The sequence below is a fragment of the Ovis aries genome, chromosome 1 (genome assembly GCF_016772045.2).
Source record: "Ovis aries strain OAR_USU_Benz2616 breed Rambouillet chromosome 1, ARS-UI_Ramb_v3.0, whole genome shotgun sequence".
Lineage (NCBI taxonomy): Eukaryota > Metazoa > Chordata > Mammalia > Artiodactyla > Bovidae > Ovis > Ovis aries.
Genome location: NC_056054.1, coordinates 111,829,487 through 111,848,104, shown reverse-complemented (window position 1 = coordinate 111,848,104; position 18,618 = coordinate 111,829,487). Strand labels below are relative to the sequence as shown.

Here is an 18,618-nt window from a genome sequence, read left to right as displayed (position 1 = left end):
TCAAGTCAGTTTTATCCCAGGGATGCAAAGATTCTTCAATATATGGAAATCAATCACTGTGATATACCATATTAACCAATTGAAAGATAATTTCCATATGATAATCTCAATAGACACAGAGAAAGCCTTTGACAAACTTCAACAGTCATTTAAGATGAGCATTCTCCAGAAGCAGGCACAGAAGGAGCATACCTCAACAGAAGAAAGAACATATGTGACAAACCTACAGCAAGCATTATTCCCAATGGTGAAAAACCTACAGCATTTCATTTAAAATCTGGAACAAGACAAGGTACCCACTGTGACCACGACTATTCAACAGTTTTAGAAATCCTAGCCACAGCAATCAGAAAAGGAAAAGAAATAAAATCGAGATTGGAAAAGAGAAATAAAAACTCTCACTGTTTACAGATGACGTGATACTATACATATAAAACCCTAAAGATGCCACCAGAAAATTACTAGAGCTAATCAATGAATACAGTAAATTTGCAGGGTATAAAATTAATACGCAGAAATCTCTTGCATTCCTATACACTAACAATGAAAAATCAAAAAGAAAAATTAAAGAAACAATCCCATTCACCATGGCAACAAAGATAATAAACTACTTAGGAATAAATCTGTCTAAAGAGGCCAATAGTAAAGAGGTAAATAGTTCTAGTTTTGATATACCCATGAGCTCAAGGTCTTCCTACTATGCTATCTTGGCCACACTGTAGATTAAGACTTTTTAAAAAGAGAGTTCTCTCAGAGAGCTCCCTCTTCTCTTCTGCCATGTAAGGACAGTGGACATCTTCCAGTGTGAAGATGCTCATCTCTGCATCAGTAAGTGGACTCTTGCTAGACTCTGAGGCTGTTGTTGCCCTGATCTTATACTTCCCAGCCTCCTGAACTGTGAGAGGTAAATGTATGTCCTTTAAGCCATACAGCCTATGGTGCTTCTGACATGGTGGCTGGCATGAATAAGCCACAGGGGATGCCCCTCCTCAACCCTCAACCCCATTTTCACTTTACATACTCTGAGAGAGATCCTTCTAGCACATGGTCTGACCTCAACCACAATTTATGTGCTGCATAATCATGTACTTGGTAGGTAGCTCAGATCGCTCTCTTGAGCCCCACATCCAAATATTCAACTCTGTCTTAGGCATCTTAATCGTAACATATCCCACACTGAACTTACCATTTCTCGTGTTCCAGTTTATCCCTTCTCCTATCTTGGGTTGATCACTCAAGCCAGCAACCAGACTCTATCTTCTCCCTCTCTGTCAACCTGCATATGAAAAATCAAGCTTTGCTGAATCTGACTTCTCTTCATCTGCCGCACCCTGCAGCTCAGGCCTTCTTTAATGGTAGATGAATTCTTCCAATACCCTTGGAATACCTCCTTGCTTCTAGTCTCATTCTCCTCTTCTTCAGATTTCTTTCCAACCTGTGAATTGAAGTAGAACACTTCTATGCCCCAAATCCTTTATTTACATCTCCTTGAAAGGCTTCAGGATAAAATCCAAGCTCCTAATCTATGCATGCTAAAACCTTAACATTATAGAGCTGTTTTTCTTTCCTTTTATTTCAGCCTCATTAAAATATCCTCCGTTTCCTGAAATAGCCAAGTTCTCTAGTTTCTCAGATATTACCCGTGCTCATCTTCCTTATATAACATACTTTCATCATTCTTAAAAGGAGTTGCACCTATTCACTCATCCCCCAGTAGCCTCCTCTCATAACATAGTTTGTATTTATGTAGTCTTTCTAAGTGACCCCATAGTTTCACAACCACATTGTAATGCTTTTCTTCTTTGTCTGGTTCCTTCATGAGATTGCAAGCTGCTTAGGAGTAGACAAGAGTGTAGCTTTTATTTCTACATCCTCACTTGTAGCTCTAGAAATATCCAATAGATACAGGGAGCAAGGAACACCTACAGTGTTGTACTGCCCGTACTGGAATCAGCAAGAAGTCATCCTGCATCTGCTGCTGCTGCTAAGTCGCTTCAGTCGTGTCCGACTCTGTGTGACCCCAAAGACGGCAGCCCATCAGTCTCCCCCATCCCTGGGGTTCTCCAGGCAAGAACACTGGAGTGGGTTGCCATTTCCTTTCACTTTCATCCTGCATGGGTATGTGCTAAGTCACTTCAGTCGTGTCCCACTCTGTGCGATCCCATGAACTGTAGCCTGCCAGGCTCCTCTGTCCATAGGATTCTCCAGGCAAGAACACTGGAGTTGAGTTTCCATGCTCTCCTACAGGGGATCTTCCCAACCCAGAGATCAAACCCACGTATCTTGTGTCTCCTGCATTGGCAGGTGGGTTCTTTACCACTAGTGCCAACAGGGAGGTCCCACCTTTCATCCTAGGTGGTTGGGAATATACTTTTCTATTCTCTGCTGGTTCAGATCTCAAATGCTTCAGCAAAACACTGGACAACAGCCCTTTTGCAAAATCCCCAGAGGAGCCAAAGTCCGAGCAAAGCCCACGCACAGTTCACTTCTGTCCCTTACCTGGTTCTGTCGTTTGCCCTACTCCTTCTCATGGCTTCCCCGGGGCATCAGTGGTAAAGAATGCTCCTGCTCGGCTTCTTTCTCATGGTTTGCTTTAAAGTCTTCCTTGGTTAACCTCACTTTGATTTGTGCATTCTGCTTCGGTCTCATCTTTTCTTCTAGTCCGAAGATTGACTGTAGCTCGCAGGAAGGGAAGAGCTGAGTGAAGAAGACTGGGCTTGACTGGGGCTGCACATGACCTCAGGCAAATCTGACGCTGAGTTTCAGTTATCAAATACAAGTAGTAATCCCTGTTTTCCTCACCTCACAGGGCTCCAATATGATCAGGTAAATAGGGTGTCCTACACAGTTTCAGGTAGTGAGCTGACTCCATTTCCCCATGCTGATCTTTCGGGGAGGGTAACTACTTCCAAGACAGGAGTTCACAGATTGAGAAGAGTGGTTTTTATTGGTCATCTCCATGGTGAAAATTAGAACTGTCCCCAGTCTGAAACTGCTACAAATATGGTATATCAGGGACTGTGACTTTCCTATGGCTCTTCAAAGTGTCCTGAGTGGGCGAATAATTCATTTTGATTCAAGAGGGATGGGCCTGAAACTCTTAGACCCAAGGGTGCAGAATACATTCATTTGGGTCAAATAACCTGTGATAATAGGTTAGTAATACAATACTTGAATATAGGTTAATAATAATAATACTGATGTTCAGTGAGTAGGCCAATGTAAAGGTTTCAATGGTGAACTTACCCATAAGGGAGGAAGAGCTTGGGGGTGGAGGGGGGAGACCAATACTCAAACTGTGTAGATCTGATTTTCCACATTTTGTGCTCTCAGCCTTCGCCACACATGATCTACTTTCTACTCCTCACATGATTTAGAGTTGGCTCAATCAGAAATCCCCTTGGGTGGGTGCTCTGGTTAATCAGGGTGTTTCCTGACTGGGAAACCAAAGGCAGATATTCACTGTCAGAGGTCCTTAACATTTTCTGAGTACCAATCCCTCGGAAAACCAGTAGAATCTATGGATCCTCTCACCAGAAAAGAGAACTAACACACATTCAAACAAAATTGTTTCTTTAATTCAAATTTACTGATTTCAAATTGAAGGATAATTGCTTTACAACATTGTGTTCATTTCTGCCATATTTCAACATGAGCCCGCTATAGGTATATCCATATTCTCGCCCTCACGGCCCTCCCTCCCACCTCTCACCCCATCCCACCCTTCTAGGTTGTCATTTGCTCCCTGCGTCACACTAGAAATTCCCACCAACTGTCTAGTTTCACATATGGTGATGGTTGTTAAAGGGCTACTCTCTCAATTCGTCCCACCCTCTCCCTCTGACCCCATAACCACAAGTCTGTTCTTAGTTTCTTACTGGTTAATTAAAAAAAAAAAAAAAAAACGGAACGGATGGGGCTTCCTGTTTTCGGTCGCCGGGCCCCAACTATGAGTTGCTGGGTGTAGAGTTCTAACCTTAAGCCGTGAATTAAAGGTATCTTTGGTCTCTTTCTGGCTTGGCTCTGGTCTGTGTCCAGAGTCCCCGTAAAGTTCTGGAGAAGAGGATCCTGTGTTCCAGAAGGCGGGAGTGGTCTCTGACTCTGGAAATTCTACTGCTGCCTCTCTTGTTCCTGGCAACCAGTATACAAGGTACTTTCCACAGATTGTCCGCCTGTAACTGTGCACTGGAGGCCCAGTGAGATGGAAAAGGGAATACGGGCGTGTCTCCACCTGAAGTGGAGTAGTGGCTCCAGGCAGCAAGGATTTTCATCTTGGGAGCGGGATTGGGGAGTCTTCCTTAAGCTTTGGAAAATCAGGCTCCATCTCTTTTCTCAAGCAGAAGCAACACAAATAGAACTTTGGTGAGATGGAGAAGTCCTCTCCCATTTCGTGCCATGGTTCGTCATCTGTGAAGCTTCTTTGCATTACAAAGAACAGAAGGCCGCAAGGGCAGCTGCCACACTGCAGGCTCCCGGGTGCCGTGATCCTTGAGGCCTTCTTTGAGACCTCTGTCTATGCAAGGGGTTGTTTCATGAGCAAAAGTAAATAATGTCATTGCTCCAGAGAGAAATCAAAACTGTGGGAAAGGAAACTTGGGAAGGATGGCTCTGTCTAGGGTCGCTGAGTGGGAGTCTGAGCAGAGGCCTCAGTAGCAGGGAAACTCTGGAACATCTGATTAAAAGCTAAGTTCGTTCTGCCATGGTTGTGTTCTATCCCCTTGTGTGGCAACTTTCCTTTTCCTGTTACACTTGTCCAGCCCTCCACTACCTGTCTTCCGAGGTCAGCTGAGAACTGAGAGCTAAGCTATTGCCTTTCTCGCTATTCCCCCTAATAAATACTTAAGCCTTTTTCATTAAAGGTGCTTTAATTCTCACTACTGTGGCAAAAATGAGTAAAAGTGAGTTTGGGCATGGGAAACAAATATAACATTTTAAAATTATGATAGTATGTGACTCTGAGGCAGATGAGATAGCTATACCCAAAGGAAATCCTCTTGGCTACTCATGCAAGGCCTCTCAAGGTGGCAGGAGATTTGATCTGGCTTATGACTGGCTTTGGGGGAGGAAGACATTTTTCTCTGCCCTTCTAGGATCTCTGACTGGTGTAAGAATGAAACTGACATGAGATAAGCTAACAGGAGAAAATCAGAGTTTAATATTGTGTACATGCTTCCCTGGTGACTCAGAGGTTAAAGCATCTGCCTGGAAGGCAGGAGACCCGGGTTGGATCCCTGGGTCAGGAAGAGCCCATGGAGAAGGAAATGGCAAGCCACTCCAGTACTCTTGCCTGGAGAATCCCATGGAGGGAGGTTCCTGGTAGGCTACAGTCCATGGGGTCACAAAGAGTTGGACACGACTGAGCGACTTCACATGGGTGAAACCCTGAAAAACCAAGTAACTTCCTAAAATGGCTGAAGCCCTCATCTTAAATACCATCCTCTGCTAAAGACGAAAGAGAATGTTGAGGATGAAAGTTTGGGGAGGTTATCAGGGAAAGCACAGCAAATAAAGGTGAGGTTGTTAGGCAGATTTAAGTTAGTGCCTTCTGCATTGATAAGAGTTTCTAGAGATTTGGTCATCCTCCTCGTCTGGTACAGAGAGGGAGACACCTTTATTAATGGAGATTTCCCTTACAAATATAAATCTTTCTTATGAAAGAGTAACTCGTACAAGGTTTTCAGAATGTTTACCATGTCTGCTACTTCCTTAGAAAACAACCTACTGGAAACAATTAATATGCCAAAGAGACACATCTTAGGGTGACACATTCTGCTCCCCTACACTACGTCTAGAGACATGCTGTCTTCAGGCCTCCTGTGGCTGTGTGAGCTTCATGGGGCTTACTCAGCTCATAGGTCACTAATATGACCTTGGGAGTAGGGGCTGGTATGAAGTATTCATCCAATTGTTGGGAAAGATAGACATGCCAGGAGAAGCAGACTATTTCAGAGCTTTGTCTAGACATGAGGCCATTGTGTCTAAATCTCTTTATCTCCAGAGTACGCCTACAGATAGTTCTTTTATCTTCAGTTTATGAGTCCCTCACCCCAAAGCCTGGTGGCCCAGTGGTTTTACAAAAAAACCCACCTGCCAATGCAGGAGATGTGGGTTCAATCCTTGGGTCAGGAAGACACCCTGGAGAAGGAAATGGCAACCTACTCCAGTATTCTTGCCTGGGAACTCTCAAGGGCAGAGGAGCCTGGTGGGCAACAGTCCATGGGGTCACAAAAGACTTGGGCATGATTGAGTGATAAAACAACACCCCATAACCACATTTTGTCTAAATTCAACTTTGTGCTTTGCCTTGGAGGAGGTGCTTTCTCTCTTGCCTCTAGGCCTATATACATGCCTTTCCTTCTGCCTGAAATGTCCTGCATGCCCCCTCTCCAGTGCCTCCCATTCTTGTGTCACTTCCTCCCAGAAGCCTCAGTTTCCAGGTTATGGTTGGTGAACTGCTTGGCTGTCTGCTTCCTGGATCTCTTGAGCACAGGGACCTTGTCCATTGCTGAACCTAATACAGTGCCTATCATGTGGCATGGGCTGAATAAATAATTGTTAATCCTACGAATGAATGACATCAAAGATGTCATTCCTTTCAGGCTATCTATCCAGATCTTCCTGTGGGTATTCAATTCTTTTTTTTTCCCAGTAATGGATGTTTTTGTGGAGATATTTGGGAAGTATTTTTTAAATCTCCTCTTTTGGCCGTCCTCAGACTTGAGGTTCTCAGCTCTCTGATCTCCAGGCCCACTCCTCACCAGCAGGCATCTTCCTTGTCTCCCTCTAGCACCACAAAGTGCACTAGAAGTAGCTTATTCTGGGAATCTGGAAACTTATCTTCTTTTTTCTTAATTTGATTTTTAATTGGAGGATAATTGCTTTAAAACCTATGTTCTGAGTTCTAAGCCATGGGGTTTCCTATAAATCGTAAAAGCTTCCTGAGTCTCAATTTTCTCAACTCTATTATGGGTATAATGATATGCTCCCCATTTTGTCAAGGGGTTATTACTAAGATCAAAGAAATAAAGAATGTGAAATTGCTCTGTGATTGTGACCACAATACCACAATACAGTTTGAGACGGATAAGAGCCAGGAATATCATCAGGAAATTCCAAAGCCCAGTGCTCTCTCCTGGGCCATAGAACTGAATCTCTGCTATTTCACCATCTTCAAACACATTTCCAAAATCTAACTCCTCATCTTGGTTTCAGCTGTCTATTGCTGTGCAATAAGCCTCCACAAACCTGGGGCTTCCTCACCATGCATTTGGTCACTGTCATCTGGTCGATTAAATTCATGAGACTTCCCATCTCAGGAAAGAGCACTGTACTCTTCATCTTGCCCCATGACACGCATCTGAAGTCTTGCTGCCTATTGCTAAATTACTTCCCAGAGAGGTTTGTACAGGTTTGCTGAACAGTTTATCCCACTAGAGACCTGCATGTAACTCCATGTCAGTATCTTTAAAACACTGCTTTACGGTCTTAAAATTTTATGAGAAACCAGAAGACTTGCTTTAGAGTATTCAGAATTTCCCCTTTAGCACTTCCTTCTTCTTCCGGGGTAGACCTTTTTGTATGAAATTACCACTTGTTTTGGTCTGATTCCCCTCCCCTACACCATTTTAGTTTTACTTCTGTACAGACAAGAAACATGGGTAAACATAGGAAAGGTCTGCCTCATTTATAAACTGCACATATAAACAGTTACTTCATCCTAAGCATTCAGACACATGAACAGCTACTTTTTGTTAGAATTGAATCAAAGTAGTACTTTAAGTAGTTTTATATCTAATAAAATATGGAATTGTTAAAAGGCAAATTAAATTTTTTCAGTTTACTTTAAAATTTAAAAAAAAGCAATAATATACCAGAAAAAGAAATATATATATATATATAAGAAAATAAGGAGGAAGTGAAGAGATACCTGGAGAGGCAGCTTTGGAGTACAAAATGAAGCAGGGGAAAGTCTAACAGAGTTTTGCCAAGAGAACACACTGGTCATAACAAACACCCTCTTCCAACAACACAGGAGACAACTCTACACACGAACATCACCAGATGGTCAATACCGAAATCGGAATGCTTATATTATTTTCAGCTGATGATGAAGCTCTAAACATCAGCAAAAACAAGACTGGGAGCTGACTGTGGCATAGATGATGAAATTCTTATTGCAAAATGCAGACGCAAGTTGAAGAACGTAGGGAAAACTACTCGGTCATGCAGGTAAGCTGCTAAGACGCTTCAGTCGTGTCCGACTGTGCGACACCATAGACGGCAGCCCACCAAGCTCCCCCATCCCTGGGATTCTCTAGGCAAGAATACTGGAGTGGGTTGCCATTTCCTTCTCTATTGTGTGAAAGTGAAAAGTGAAAGTGAAGTCGCTCAGTCGTGTCCGACTCTTCGCGACCCCATGGACTGCAGCCTACCAGGCTCCTCCATCTGTGGGATATTCCAGGCAAGAGTACTGGAGTGGGGTGCCATTGCCTTCATGCAGGTACGACCTAAATCAAATCCCTTGCAATTGTACAGTGGAAGCGACAAATATATTCAAGGGAGTAGATCCGATAGACAGAGTGCCTGAAGAACTATGGATGGAGGTTCATAACATAGTACAGGAAGTGGTGATCAAAATCATCTCCAAGAAAAAGAAATGCAACAATGCAAAACAGTTGTCTGAAGAGGCCTTACAAATACCCGTGAAAAGAAGAGACTCGAAAGGCAAAGGAGAAAAGGAAAGATACAGCCATCTGAATGCAGAGTTCCAAAGAATAACAAGGAGAAACATGAAACCCTTCCTAAAGTGATCAAAGTAAAGAAATAGAGGAAAACAATAGAATGGGAGAGACCGGAGATCTTTTCAAGAAAATTAGAGATACCAAGGGAACATTTCAGGCAAAGATGGCCAAAATAAAGTACAGAAATGGTATGGACCTAACAGAAGCAGAAGATATTGAGAAGAAGTGGCAAAAAACACACAGAGGAGCTATACAAAAAAGATCTTAATGACCCAGAAAACCATGATGGTGTGATCACTCATCTAGAGCCAGACATCCTGGAGTGTGAAGTCAAGTGGACCTTAGGAAGCATCACTACCAACAAAGCTAGTGGAAGTGATGGAATTCAAGCGGAGCTATTTCACATCCTGAAAGATGACGCTGTGAAAGTGTTGCACTCGATATGGCAGCAAATTTGGAAACCTCAGCAGTGGCCTCAGGACTGGAAGAGGTGTTTTTCTTCCAGTCCCAAAGAGAGGCAATGCCAAAAAATGTTTGAACTACCACACCATTGTACTCATCTCACACACTAGCAAAGTAATGCTCAAAATTCTCCAAGGGAGGCTTCAACAGTATGTGAACCAAGAACTTCCAGATAGTCAAGCTGGATTTAGAAAAGGCAGAGGAACCAGAGATCAACTTGCCAACATCCATTGGATCATAGAAAAAGCAAGGGAATTCCAGAAAAACATCTACTTCTGCTTCATTGACTATGGTTCATTGACACAACCTTTGACTGTTGGATCACAATAAATTTTGGAAAACTGTTAAAGAGACAGGAACACCAGTCCACCTTACCTGCTTCCTGAGAAACCTGTTTGCAGGTCAAGAGGCAACAGTTAGAACTGGACATGGAGCAATGCACTGGTTCAAAACTGAGAAAATAATATGTCAAGACTACATACTGTCACCCTGCTTATTTAACTTATATGCAGAGCACATCATGTGAAATGCTTGGCTGGATGAAGCACAAGCAGAAATCAAGAGTGCCGAGAGAAATATCAATAACCTCAGATATGCAGATGATACCACCCTTATGGCAGAAAGCAAAGAGGCATTAAAGAGCCATGTGATGAAGGGAAAAGTGGAGAGTGAAAACAACTGGCTTAAAACTCAACATTCACAAAATTAAGATCATGGCATTTGGTCCCATCAATTCATGGCAAATAGATGGGGGAGAAATGGAAAGAGTGACAGACTTTATCTGGTTGAGCTCCAAAATCACTGAAGATAGTCATTGCAGTCATGAATTTAAAAGACGCTTGTTCCTTGGAAGGAAAGCTATGACAAACCTATACAGCATCTTAAAAAGCAGAGACATTACTTTGCTGACAAAAGTCCGTCTAGTCAAAGCTATGGTTTTTCCAGCAGTCATGTGTGCATGTGAGAGGTGGACCGTCAAGAAAGCTGAGCACCGAAGAATTGATGCTTTTGCACTGTGGTGTTGGAGAAGGCTCTTGAGAGTCCCTTGGACTGCAAGGAGATCAACCCTGAATATTTATCGGAAGATTGGTGGTAGAGCTGAAACTCCAATACTTTGGCCACTTAATGCGAAGAGCTGACTCATTGGAAAAGACCCTGATGCTGGGAAAGATGGAAGGCAGGAGGACAATTGTCCTGATGACAGAGGACAATATGGTTGGATGGCATCACTGACTCAATGGACATGAGTATGAACAAGCTCTGGGAGATGGTGAAGGACAGGAAAGCCTGGAGTGCTGCAGTCCATGGGGTTGCAGAGAGTCAGACATGACTGAGTGACTGAACAATAACAACAATGAAAGGAAAATATCAGGGAATTTATCTGAATTTATTAGACACTCCTCTGTAATAGACTAAACCACTACTTGGATATCTCAAATTGTGCTACAATGTCTGTATGCTAATTTTTGCAATCTATAGTATAATAGTAATATTAATGCATCTTTATTCAACTTGTGACTGGATTATAGGATCCTTTTAGAAGAGTAGAATGTTTTTCCATTTTGTTATGGTTAATCAAGCATTCTTTCTACTGTTTCTATCTTGATGCGGCTTTTGAAGGCCACACTATCATTAGATATTTCATAGCAAAACTCACTGTTCCTTTTTAAATTCATTTTTACTTTATAGTGGAGTATAGTTGATTTACAATATTGTGTTAGCTTCAGGTGTACAGCGAGGTGACTCTACTATACATATGAAAGTGAAAGTGAAAGTTGCGTAGTCGTGTCTGACTCTTTGCAGCCCCATGGACTATACAATCCATGGAATTCTCCAGGCCAGAATACTGGAGTGGATAGCCTTTCCCTTCTGCAGGGAATTTTCCCAACTCAGGGATCAAACCCAGGTCTCCCACATTGCAGGTGGATTCTTTACCAGCTGAGCTACCAGGGAAGCTATACGTATACATATATTCTTTCTTTTTTCATATCCTTTTCCCAAAACTCACTTTTCCTTTGCTATTCTCAAGCATGAATCTCAGCCCATTTGAGGCTGCTGGGTTTTCATTTCAAGGTTTCTCTAGCTGCTTTTCATTGCTTTGTAGATATCTGAAACCATGAATGATACACGAAGCACTCTTTTGAGAAACAACTTTCTGGGCAGCTTCTTCCCTGCTCCTCTGCTGTATATGTCATAAGAGTCATCTTTGATTCTTTTATCCAGGACCCAACCGTAAGACTTCCCTGGTGGCTCAGATGGTAAAGAATCTGCCTGCAGTGCAGGAGACCCAGGTTCAATCCCTGGGACAGGAAGATCCCCTGAAGAAGGGAATGTCTACCGACTCCAATATTCTTGCCTGGGAATACCATTGACAGAGGAGCCTGGCAGGCTACAATGCATGGAGTTACAGAGAGCTGGACACAACTAAGTGACTCACACACACAAGCGTAAGACAGGACTCCTACACTGGCCCAGGTAGGCACATTATGATACTTAAGAAACACTTCATTGTTCACAAGGAATTAAAAAGCAACTCAAATTTCTACTTGAAGTCTCTCAAAAGATGTTAAAAGGAATCCAATTTATAAGCTATAGCAATACTTCCTCTTCCTATCATACACTTATCTGCCCTCTTCAGTCTTCTCAAACTATTCCGTTCCTCTACAGCTCAGAGATTCTCATTCTCTTGAGCCATAATGTTATAGAACCTCTATTTTCTAAACCAACCCAAGTGGTTCCTCATAAAGGTCAAACAAATCTTAAGAAGTAAGCAAGAGGAGGGCTTCCTAGGTGGCCCAGTGATAAAGAATCCATCTGCAATGCAGGAGACACAGGTTTGATCTCTGGGTCAAGAAGATCCCCTGGAGGAGAAAACAGCAACCCATTCCAGTATTCTTGCCTGGAAAATCCCATGGACAGAAAAGCCTAGCAGGTTACAGTCCAAGAGCCTGCAAAGAGAAGAGTCAGACGTGACTGAGCAACTAACACACACACATGCCAAGCAAAAGCAAGCTAAGTGGGATAAAAAATATGACTACTTGGAGGTTATTAGGAGATGAATGGGAACACTTATGTATAGATTTTGTCCCATCCATTCTATACTAAACACTAAATGTGAGCCAAGTATTCTGGGGATTCAAAATTGAGTAAGACATGGTGTTCGCCTTTGAAACGTTCACAATCTCAGGGACTATGTCTGTTATATCTTCCCTCTCCTCCTCACACTTTAGTTTGAAGCTCTTTGGAACGTGTTGGGGATATCCTGGACAAACAAGATCTTAATGTTGTAAGTTCAGTACAGTCGCTCAGTCATGTCTGACTGTTTGTGACCCCATGGACTGCAGTATGCCAGGCTTCCCTGTCCTTCACCAACTCCTGGAGCTTGCTCAAACTCATGTCCTTTGAGTCAATGATGCCATCCAATCACCTCATCCTCTGTCATCCCCTCCTCTTCCTGCCTTCAGTCTTTCCCAGCATTAGGGTCTTTTCCAACAATTCAGCTCTTGGCATCAGCTGGCCAAAGTGTTGGAGTTTCAGCTTCAGCATCAGTCCTTCCAATGAATATTCAGAGTTGATTTCCTTGAGGATTGACTGGGTTGATCTCCTTGTGGTCCAAGGGACTCTCAAGAGTCTTCTCCAGCACCACCATTTAAAAGCATCAATTATTTGGCACTCAGCCTTCTTTATGGTCCAACACTCTCATTCATACTTGACTACTGGAAAAACCATAGCTTTGACTAGACGGAACTCTGTCGGAAAAGTGATGTCTCTGCTTTTTAAGATGCTGTCTAGGTTGGTCATAGCTTTTCTTCCAAGGAGCAAGCGTTTTTTCATTTCATGGTTGCAGTCACCATCTGCAATGATTTTGGAGCCCCCAAAAATAAAGTCTGTCACTGTTTCCATTTTTTTCCCCATCTATTTGCCACGAAGTGATGGGATTAGATGCCATGATCTTACTCTTTTGAGTGTTGAGTTTTAAGCCAAATGTTTCCTTCTCTTCTTTCACTTTCATCAAGAGGCTCTTCAGTTTCTCTTCGTTTTCTCCCATAATGGTGGTGTCATCTGCATACCTGAGGTTATTGATATCTCTCCTGGCAATCTTGATTCCTACTTGGGCTTCATCTAGCCCAGGATTTCGCATGATGTACTCTGCATAGAAGTTAAATAAGCAGGGTGACAATATACAGCCTTGATGTACTCCTTGCTCAAGTTTGAACCAGTCCATTGTTTCATGTCCAGTTCTACTTCTTGCCTCTTGACCTGCATACAGGTTTCTCAGGAAGCAGGTAAGGTGGTCTGGTATTCCCATTTCTTGAAGAATTTTCCACAGTTTGTTGTGATCCACACAGTCAAAGTCTTTGGTGTCGTCAATAAAGCATAAGTAGATGCCTTCCTGGAATTCTCTTGCTTTTTCTATGATCCAAAGGATGTTGGCAATTTGATCTCTGGTTCCTCTGCCTTTTCTAAATCCAGCTTGACTATCTGGATGCTCTTGGTTCACACACTGTTGAAGCCTCCCTTGGAGAATTTTGAGCATTATTTTGCAAGTTGTGTGAGATGAATGGAATTGTGCAGTAGTTCAAACATTCTCTGACATTGCCTTTCTTTGGGATTGGAATGAAAACTGACATTTTCCAGTTAGTAGCCCCTGCTGAGTTTTCCAAATTTGCTGACATATTGAGTGCAGCACTTTCACTGCATCATCTTTGAGGGGTAGCTCAGCTGGAATTCTATTGCCTTCACTAGCTTTGTTCTAAGTCATGCTTCCTAAGCCCACTTGATTCTGCATTCCAGAATTCTGGCTCTAGATGAGTGATCACACCATTGTGGTTATGTGGGTCATTAAGATCTTTTTGTATAGTTCTTCTGAGTATTCTTGCCACCTCTTCTTAATATCTTCTGCTTCTCTTAGGTCCATACCATTTCTGTCCTTTCTTGTGCCCATCTTTGTATGAAATGTTCCCTGTTTTATTATTATGAAGCAGACTTCATTCTCAGATGAAGAAATAATGTATATTATAACTGAGTCTGAATCATAACTTCAGTCTCTATGCTCTGTATTCTTTATTCCTCAGTGAGTTCATCCTCATTTTTCTTTGCCCAAGGAAGTTTCAGGTAAGTTCTCTAGTCTTACGATGGTGCTGGGGACTCTTTCTTATAATCACATGTCCTAACCAAAGACCTGGTTTGTTTCTTTTTTACACACGCTGATGTTGTTTACTAGATCTAGCTTATAGGTGAAAGCCTCTGCAGGAGTTGCTGCAATTTTTTTTTTTTTTTTGCCCCCTTCCACCACATTCTATACTTTCAGATTCACAAATAGGCATTCGTTCCTAAAAAAATTCTAGTCCTTATTTTACCACTGTTTTGGCACAATAAAATGAGTTTAATGTCAGGTGTTAAACATGTCAATAAGCTATGCACAGGATCCTTGGGGCTGGTGCACTGGGATGACCCGGAGGGATGGTATGGGGAGGGAGGTGGGAGGGGGGGTTCAGGATGGGGAACACGTGTACGCCCGTGGCAGATTCATGTTGACATGTGGCAGAACCAATACAATATTGTAAAGTAATTAGCCTCTAATTAAATAAATTTAACTTTAAAAAATAGAATAAACTGAAGCATAGGAAAAAATTTTAAAAAGAACGTCTCAATAATTTATGCACAGTATAGAATTTATGGATACAAAAAATAATGTAGGTAATAATAATAAACAATACATGACATTTATTATCTACTAATCAAAAGTTATGAGCAACATAGATAGCATATTAAAAAGCAGAGACATTACTTTGCCAACAAAGGTCCATCTAGTCAAAGTGAAAATGAAGTCGCTCAGTCGTGTCCGACTCTTTGCGACCCGTGGACTATAGCCCACCAAGCTCCTCCATCCATGGGATTCTCCAGGCAAGAATACTGGAGTGGGTAGCCATTTCCTCCTACAGGGGATCTTCCCAACCCAAGGATCGAACCCAGGTCTCCCACATTGCAGGCAGGCGCTTTTAATCTTTGTACCACCAGGGAAGCCCTGGACTAGCCCATCTACTCAAGGCTATGGTTTTTCCAGTGGTCATGTACGGAATTGAGAGTTGGACTGTGAAGAAAGCTGAGTGCCAAGGAATTGATGCTTTTGAACTGTGGTGTTGGAGAAGACTCTTGAGAGTCCCTTGGACTGCAGGGAGATCCAACCAGTCCATTCTGAAGATCAGCCCTGGGATTTCTTTGGAAGGAATGATGCTGAAGCTGAAACTCCAGTACTGTGGCCACCTCATGCAAAGAGCTGACTCATTAGAAAAGACCCTGATGCTGGGAGGGATTGGGGGCAGGGGGAGAAGGGGATGACAGAGGATGAGATGGCTGGATGGCATCACTGACTCAATGGACATGAGTCTGAGTAAACTCCGGGAGTTGGTGACAGACAGGGAAGTCTGGTGTGCTGCGATTCATGGGCTCACAGAGTCGGATACAACTGAGTGACTGAACTGAACTGAACTGAACTGAATCTTCCAAGTATTATACCAAGTATTTTATGTGTATTGATTATTTGAATTAATCAAATTACATTCTAAGCATTTTATTTGTGTTACTCTGGGTCCGGATTCTTTAGGGAAAAAGAATCAATGGGATATATAGAGAGAGTGAGTCTCACACAGTTTCCCAGGTGGCGCTAGTGGTAAAGAACTCGCCAGCCATAGCACCTTAGAGGTAAGAGATGTCAGTTTGATCCCTGGGTCGGGAAATTACCCTGGAGAAGGGAATGGCAATCCACTCTAGTATTCTTGCCTGGAGAATAGACAGGTACAGAGGGGCCTGGGGGGCTACAGTCCATGAGGTCACACAGAGTCAGACATGACTGAATTGACTTAGCACACACACATAGTTATGGAAGCATAATCCATATTCTATACTTCTCTGGAGAAGTCCCATGATCTGCCATCTCTAAGATGAAGGCCAAGAAAGTTCCTTGTGTAGTTTCAGTAGAAATCCACAGATCTGAGAATATATAGACTCACAATTTGAGTTTCTACACTCTGTAATCTTCATTCTTAGTAGACTCTACTTCATTAATCCTTCCACAAAGAGGCTTCAGGGAAGCCAGTGGTCTAAGCTGTAGTTCAAGTCCTAAGGTCAAGGACCAGGGGCACTGATGCTCAAGGATAGAAGAAGATGGAATACCCCAACTCACAGTAGACAGAAATATGCTTTTATTCTTTCCTTTTTGTCCAATTCTGGGCCTCAGCTAGTTGGGTGATGCTTACCCACATTGGTGAGGGTGATCTTCTCTACCCAGTCAAATTTGAATTACCAATTCAAATGCTAATCTCTCCTGAAAAAAACCTTACAGACCATCCAGAAAGAGTGTATTACAAGCTATCTGGGCATCCTTTAACTCAGTAATCTTGATACATGAACTTCATCATCACACACTCTGTAAGATAAACTAAAATGAAGGCAGAGAGGTCAGGTAAAATGTTGGCAGTTACACGCTAATAAGTGACAGGGTCAGGATTTGAATAGCCTAATTCCTGAGCCCATGTTCTTAACTACCATTCTACAATGGAAATGACTTTAATTTATAAGATTCATTTTCTGTCCTTAGGAAGCTTCTAGTCTGGTGATAAAGGCAAGTAACAGGTATTAAATGGATGACTTTAATATGATCTGAGTTTTAACATACAGGCATGAACAGGATGTTGCAGCTGTCCTTCCCCCTTCCTATACCATGTATGCATAATGATTTAAAAAAAAAAAGCCATCCTGATAGATGGCAGTGACTTCCTCCTTAGAAATAAAATGGTTACTTGTGGGTTGTGCTATATTCTTCATATTTTTGAGACTTGATGGAGAGTCTACCAAGGATGCCTAAGCCAACAGTTTTCAACCAGAATGAAGGAGGTAAGATTTTTGCCTCCCTGGGAGTATTTGGCATTGTCTGGAGACATTTTTGAAGATCCCAACTGGAATGATGTTACTGGCATCTAGTGAGCTGAGGCCAGGGAAGCCACTACACATCTTACAATACACAAAGACATCTCTGCAAAAGGATTTCCTGGCCCAAAATGTCAATAGGGCCAAGGCTGAGAAACACTGACCCAGGCTGCCCATTATCACCGCTTTTATTAACTCACATGGAAACAAGCAATGGAATGAGAACAAGTCTAGAATATGTGTCCAAAAATTTAGAAATCCTGAAGAGAATGTATGCTCCTGAAGAGGCTGAATGGTCTAAGAGGTGAGAGACTCTGTCTACCTTGCTGGTGTTGGAGCCTGGCACATGACCTGGCATGTAGTCATTGTTCAAATATTGTCGTTTGGACTGACTGATTATGTCACAGAGATTATAGAGCATGGGATGGACCAATCAGAAGCACTGTGGAAATTGATGCCTAAGTGTGTCTCTGAATGCAACAGGCATAGGTTAAATGCTCCATAACTAACTGTTCAATGGATAGTCGGAAGGATTAATGACTAGGAACTTGAAAGACCTGGGGCCATAGGTATTTTTAATCTTTATTCAAAAGAATGTTTTTGTAAATGATAGACATGTGGAAAGTAACAGCCTATGGGAAAACCCAAATGAACTTTTTGGCCAACCCCCAAAATAGGTGTAGATACAATGCTGAGCAATGTGAGGTTTTGTGTAACAGTATTTGAGGTAAGAGTGATAGAGATTTATTTCCACTCTCCTCTACTATTAGCTTCATCCTACGGCTATTTCTTAGTGCAGGAGACAAAAGAGACGTGGGTTCTATCCGTGCTTTGGCAAGATCTCCTAAAGAAGAGCATGTCAACTCCAATATTCTTGCCTGGAGAACCCGCATGGACAGAAGGGCCTGGTGGGCCCCAGTCCATAGGGTTGCAAAGAATCAGACATGACTGAAGCGACTCAGCACTCACTGCTCTTTCTCAGTCTGTACATTTATACAGAGATTTCTCTCATATACCAGAGTCAGCAGACCTCCCTTCATCTTTATATTCTGGCTATCATCCTTTTCTTTCTTTCTTTTTTTTAAATGCTTTTGGTTTTTTATTTTTTAAATTTTAAAATCTTTAATTCTTACATGCGTTCCCAAACATGAATCCCCTCCCACCTCCCTCCCCATAACATCTCTCTGGGTCATCCCCATGCACCAGCCCCAAGCATGCTGTATCCTGCGACAGACATAGACTGGAGATTCAATTCTTACATGATAGTATACATATTAGAATGCCATTCTCCCAAATCATCCAACCCTCTCCCTCTCCCTCTGAGTCCAAAAGTCCATTATACCCATCTGTGTCTTTTTTCCTGTCTTGCATACAGGGTCGTCATTGCCATCTGTCTAAATTCCATATATATGTGTTAGTATACTGTATTGGTGTTTTTCTTTCTGGCTTACTTCACTCTGTATAATCGGCTCCAGTTTCATCCATC

The 18,618-nt window shown here is 42.4% G+C and overlaps 1 protein-coding gene across 1 annotated transcript in view; it reads left to right on the top strand.

Moving 5' to 3' along the window:
* The first annotated feature begins 8,121 nt into the window (after positions 1-8,121).
* The window catches only part of LOC114117625 (CD48 antigen-like), a 46,352-nt gene continuing 35,855 nt past the window's right edge, over positions 8,122-18,618 (top strand). Inside the window, exon 1 of the mRNA XM_042256585.2 lies at positions 8,122-8,229. The gene's annotated coding sequence lies outside the window, so the exon portion shown is untranslated. The remainder of the gene's footprint in view (positions 8,230-18,618) is intronic.